Here is a 6,087-nt window from a genome sequence, read left to right as displayed (position 1 = left end):
TTTGAGTTTGACATGGTATACCTGAGGTTCTGGGAAATCTTTATCATGTCACGGTCGAGTGCACTTCATGGAGTGGACTTTAAATCCAGTCAGAATTGGTTGATTATACCCTACAATTTAGCCATTATTGTATGTATGTATATGCAGGAAAGGTCACCATTGTAAGACACAGAGTCTGTAGCTGAATTGGGGGATACAATTCTCCTCTGGTAGAATTCAGAATATGTTCAGTACCACAAAGAAATTCAGTGCTGGTGAAGGTTCTGGTAAGAACTAGCCTGGACTTCTTCATGTTTTAATGAAAATATTCAGTGTTGTCTTCTGCAATAAAGCTTTACCAGACACTTGGTTTAGAGTAAACCCAGAGCATTCAGAATAGGCAATGATGTTTGGTTGTTTCCAATGGATGCCCCTATCAAGTTATGTATCCAGTTCCTGGCACTAGATAATATTTGGTGGGCAGAAATGTCTAGCTGGGGTACTGTTTCCCTCTTTATTTGGTGATTCCATTTAGACTTCCTCAAAACCTGTAAATACTTTAGGAATCCTTCCAAGTAGCAGGTTTCCAGTAGTTTTTCAAACTGGCCTTGAGTGTGAGTTGTGCCTTCTCCAACAACACTACATTCACCCACTCTCTGCCAATTCCCCCTCCCTAATGTAATTCTTCTAAATTCTAGTTGCCCTGTGTCTCTCCATAACATAATATATACTGTAATAGTTACCAATTATTTAATGATAATTATTAAACCATTATTTATCATATAATCATTATAATAATAACTATCTATAATTATTAACATAACATAAATAATACTTAATATATTATAATATAATTATATTAAACATTATTTTATTATAACACTTATAATAATAACTATTAATAATCATTAACATAACATAATATATATCCTTCACTTTTTCTGTGGTTATTCAGATGGAAGGCACACACATTAAAATTTTTAAAAAATTCTAAAAAGCTCACATGTAAAATAAAACATTTAATTGGTCTTTTTCTATTTGGGGAACTAGGTACAATTTCTCAAGATGATTTTTCACATTGTTCCAATTAATTACTTTGTGGATTTCTGGAATTCCTTCCTAAAAGTTTATTTATTTATTTAAACCTGACCATAGTTTCCCCTCCCTCCCTCTCAATTCCAGTAATTTCCCCCACCTCACCTCTCACATGCCCCCATCCACTCTCCTACCTTCTATTCAGAAAGTGTCAGAACCTCCAAATGGTTATCAACAATTATGCATATCAAGTAATCAAGGAAAACTAAGCCCTCCCCGTGTATTAAGGCAGCCCAGGATAAGGATAGGGTCCCATGCCACCAAAAGGGTCAGAGATAAGCCTGTTCCTGCTGCCACTGTTAGGAGTCCCACAATAAGAACAAAGCTACACAACTGTCACATATATGCAGAACACTTCTTGTGCACTACATAGCAGGCTCATGTTGGTTGGTTCGTCCTCTGTGAGCTCACATGATACAAGGTTAGATGTTTCGGTAGGGTTTCTTGTGATTTTTTTTTTTTAAACCACTCTAGCTTCCTATCCTCCTTGTGCTCGCTCTTGCCTCTGAGCTCTGGCTCTGGCTCTGGCTCTGGCTCTGGCCTCTGGCTCTGGCTCTTGCTCTCAACTCTTTCTCTTTCTCCAGTAAGAATTCCCCAACTCAGAATAATGTCTGGGTGCTGTCCTCTTTTTCATGATTCCTTTTGAAAATTATTTCAACTGAAGAGAAGAACTCTCACATTCAATGTGCTATGATTTCATTATCCATTCTTCAGTGGATGAAGCTTCTAGGATGCTTTACAATCCAACTGTATCCATAGAAACAAGAATGGAAATGATGAACAATTACACTGTGTAGGCAAGATGCAAGAATACTTTGGAGTATGTGGCCCTGAGTATATTAATAGCCTGGATCTTAAAGTAAATAGATTCACAATGTCAATGAGGAATTGTCACACTGGTTTTCCAGGGTGGCCTGAACATGTTTTAATCCAACACAAGCAATCAATAAGTGTTCCCCACTCAGTATCCTCACCAAAGCATGTGCTGTCATTTTTTAAATTTTTTGATCTTGGCCATTCTGACGGATGTAAGAGGAATTCTCAAACTAGTTTTATTTGCATTTCTGAGATGCCTAAGGGTGGAAAATTTCTTTTAAGTGTTAGTTCAGACATTTGTGTTTAATATTCTGAAGAACTCTTGATTAATTCTTTACCCCTATAATAATTTACTTATTATTAGCTTGATGTTCTTAGCATATGGGATACTAATCCTCAAATGTCCCAGTTGACTACCAATAATTTATTAAGTAAGTCTATTTCTTCTACAATGGTTGTTGCTGTCTAAATGCCAAAATGCCAAATAAAGAAGAAAATAAAAGGACACTACACTTCAGCTGGTTAAATTGTCCATGAGATTCAAAGCACAGACATATCTTGGAAAGAGAAACTTCTTTTGGGGAGGTTACCTTCAATCACACTGGCATGTAGACATGTTCTTTCAAGGCATTTCATTGTTGATTGAATGAAGGCCCAGCTCATGTAGGCCATAAACCATCCCTGAGCAGATAGACCTGAGTTGTATTAAAAATCATCTGAAGCAGCTGTTTGAGAGCAGCCAGTAGGCAATGTTCTCCATGGTTCTTGCCTCTTGCTCCTGCTGAGAGTTTTCTGAAATGTTTCCCTTCAGTGAATGGACTGTCATCAGGAGAGGAAAGCAAAGATTAAAAATGTATCCTCTATAACGTTTCTTTTGGTTGGTATTTTATAACAGCAACAGAGAAAACTAAAAATATATAACCTCACTTCCAATAATAATTTGTGACAAGGGAACCAAGAATGTAAGAAACAGAAAAAAACTCACTATTTCTGCTAAAACCAAGGAAAAACATAGGGGCTTTCAATATAGTCCATTTTGGAAGGATGGGACAGAGTCCCAATAAAAGGTATCTTTAGTTAGGGATTTTTATTGATTTGAAAGAGAAACTATGACCATCGCCCCACCTCTTCTAAAATAAAAGCAATTACCTGAAGGTGTCTTGCTTATAATTTCAAGAGTTCAGTCCATTATCATCAGGAAGAGGAGCATGGCAGCACCCTGGCAGGTGTGGGTACTAGACCTGAGAGGTTTTTACAGAGGCAACAGGAAAAGTGGGACTGAGGGTCAACACTGAGGCAAGTTTGAGAAAAGAGACCTCAAATACTTCCCCCAAGTGACACAATTTTTCAAACAAGGTAATACATGCCTACTAGTGCCAACTCCATTCGGGTTCCATTTTTATTTCAAAACCACCCCCAAGTGGTTAAATCTGGTTTGGCCTAGAACACCTTATGCCAAAGCCCTGGTAGCCTCAAAACCACAACAGTTCTGTCTACCACTACCTTCCAGAGTGCTAGGATAAAGCAAGTTCACCACTAATGTCCAGCCCTTCTCCATTTAATGCTATACAAGTGATTGAAAGTCTTTATCCAAAGAAAAGGACAAAAGATGATATCAAGGGACTGGCAAATAAGGAAAGCAAGAAGCCAAAGTTTCACTCCTTTTTTGAAGAAGACCATGCATTCCATTGTGGAATATTATTTTGAGAATTGTTTCATTTGATGATGCCTGTTCCAATGTTTGCAACATGGGTTTGCATTCTTTTTATATTGCATTCATTTAAACCCCTGTGAAGCTGGTGTTATTTTTTGCTGTCAAAAAACACATGATTTGGTCTAATAAAAGGTACTTCAAAATGTCAGTGCGCAGGCGGAAGAAAGAATAGAAAAGGCTTGTCAGACAAACGGAATAAAAAAGGAGGATAAATGTTGGAAGAAAAGATTGAGAAGTAAGAAAAGGAAGAGTGGGAGGACCCAGATGTCAGGCATCAAAGCTACACGAGAAAACAGCAGTGTATACGTAAAGATAGAAATACAGAAAATAGAAAGAAAGAAAAAAAGGCAAAGGCCAAAATATTAAAGGGGATGCCTGTGCACCAAGAGGCCATTCTAAGGGAAGACCTGACCAACTTGGGCCACAGGTCCTGGCCATCGGGCAAGACCCCCTTCTACAACCCATAAGGAAGGATTTCCCCTTCTCCAAGACCTCGCAGCAAGAACCAGCAATCTCCACTCCATGCCACCCAAAACCATCTGCCCTGAGACCCCAGCCCACTTTCCTGAGACTTCAGAGTCATTCCCCCAGCTCACAACCTGGCCTGGAAATTCCCCATCTACACCAGAAGTGAGTGCCCTGTGGTCATACCTGCAAAGGCCTGCCCCTAGTACCATCCCATGGGCATCAGCCATTCAGGGAATACCTGCCCAATTGACCCAGGTTTTGGCCATCAGGCAGGATATCCCTCCAAAAGTTCCTCTTCTCCAAAGATACCCGAGTAGACCCTACAATCTCCATGCCCTGCCCACAAACATTCGACCAAGACACCCTGCCACTGCTGAGAACTCAGAAGACCAGCCCCAGCTCCCATCCAGCCCAGAGGCATCCCATCCTGGACAGAAGACAGGATTCCTTGAATCTGTCCAGCTCTGTCTGGACCAAGAGTACTGATAAGACCAAGAACGAGTCCATGAGAAGATGGACCATATGTCAAGGAAGAAGTACTAAACAACAAAATAAAGACCGTCAATTACAGCATCACCGAACCTTTAGTATTCCCTACCGAGCTAGATCCTGAACATCTCAAAATGGAAGAAACAGAAGAAACAACCTTATGGTAATGACATCTCAAGATTCTAAGATTGGCTTACATAAAGAGAAATCGAAAATATTATTGGAAAGAACAGTTACATATACAAATAAAACTTGGGAAGTTATTAGCTTCATTAATTACATAGAAAAAAAAAAAAAAAAAAAACTAGAGGAAAGGACAATAAGCAGAAGAAAACTCTATATAACCATCTGCCGGATCCAGCATGGATATTCATCTGTCAAAACCATCCATGCATTGACCAAAACGCAATAAAACAGATGAGGAAACAGTCCCAAGAATCTGGGTTTTCGTTGTATACTGCAATGGATACATTTTCTGATATTACTTTTCGGTCTTGGGGTGTGTTTTTCCTGTGTTTTTGGTTTTTTTTCTGTTTTTGTTTTGGTTTCTTTGGTTTTTTTTTTAGTTTTTTTTTTTTTTTTTATGAAGCTCTTCCCATTTTTTTCTTTGTCTGTTCCTCCATATCATGTTTGATTTCTTCTTTATAAGCCTATAGAATCTTTGTGATGTCATCCATAGGTTGTTTTCTTCTGTTTCTTCCATTTTGAGATGTTCAGATCTAGCTCTGTAGGAAGACTAGTTTCTGGTGATGCTGTATTGCTCTTTATTTTGTTGTTTGTACTTCTTCCTTGACATCTGTCCCATCTTCTCATGGATTTGTTCTTGGTCTTATCAGTACCCTTGGTCCAGACAGAGCTGACAGATTCAGGAAGCCTCTGTCTGGTCCAGATGGAAGCTCTGGACTGGATGGGAGCTGGGGCTGGTCTCTGAGTCTCTGGCAGTGGCTGGTGTCTTGGTCGAATGTTTGTGGGGCAGGGCATGGAGATTATAGGGTCTACTCGGGGTATCTTGGAGAAGAGGAACTTTGGGAGGGATATCCTGCCTGATGGCTCAAACCTGGGGTCAAGTTGGGCAGGTATTCCCTGGAATGGCTGATGCCCAGGGATGGTACTAGGGGCAGGCCTTTGCAGGTATGACCACAGGCACTCACTTCTGGTGTAGATGGGAATTCCAGGCCAGTTGTGAGCTGAGGAATGGACTCTGAGTCTCAGGAAGTGGCTGGGGACTCAGGCAGATGGGTTTGGGTGCAGGGAGTGGAGATTGCAGGTTCTCCTGGAGGTCTTGGAGAAGGGGAACCTTCCTTATGTGTGTGTTGAAGGGGGTCTTGCCCAATGGCCAGAACCTGGTGACAAGTTGGTCAGGTCTTCCCTGGAATGGCTGGTGCACAGGGATCCCCTTTATATTTTGCCTTTGCCTTTTTTCTTTCTCTATTTCTGTATTTCTATCTTTACGTATTACACTGCTGTTTTCTCTGTAGCTTGATGCCTGACATCTGGAGTCCTCCACTCTTCCTTTTCTTACTTCT

The sequence above is a fragment of the Onychomys torridus genome, unplaced genomic scaffold, assembly GCF_903995425.1.
Source record: "Onychomys torridus unplaced genomic scaffold, mOncTor1.1, whole genome shotgun sequence".
NCBI classification, from domain to species: Eukaryota; Metazoa; Chordata; class Mammalia; order Rodentia; family Cricetidae; genus Onychomys; species Onychomys torridus.
This window is presented reverse-complemented; position numbering follows the sequence as displayed.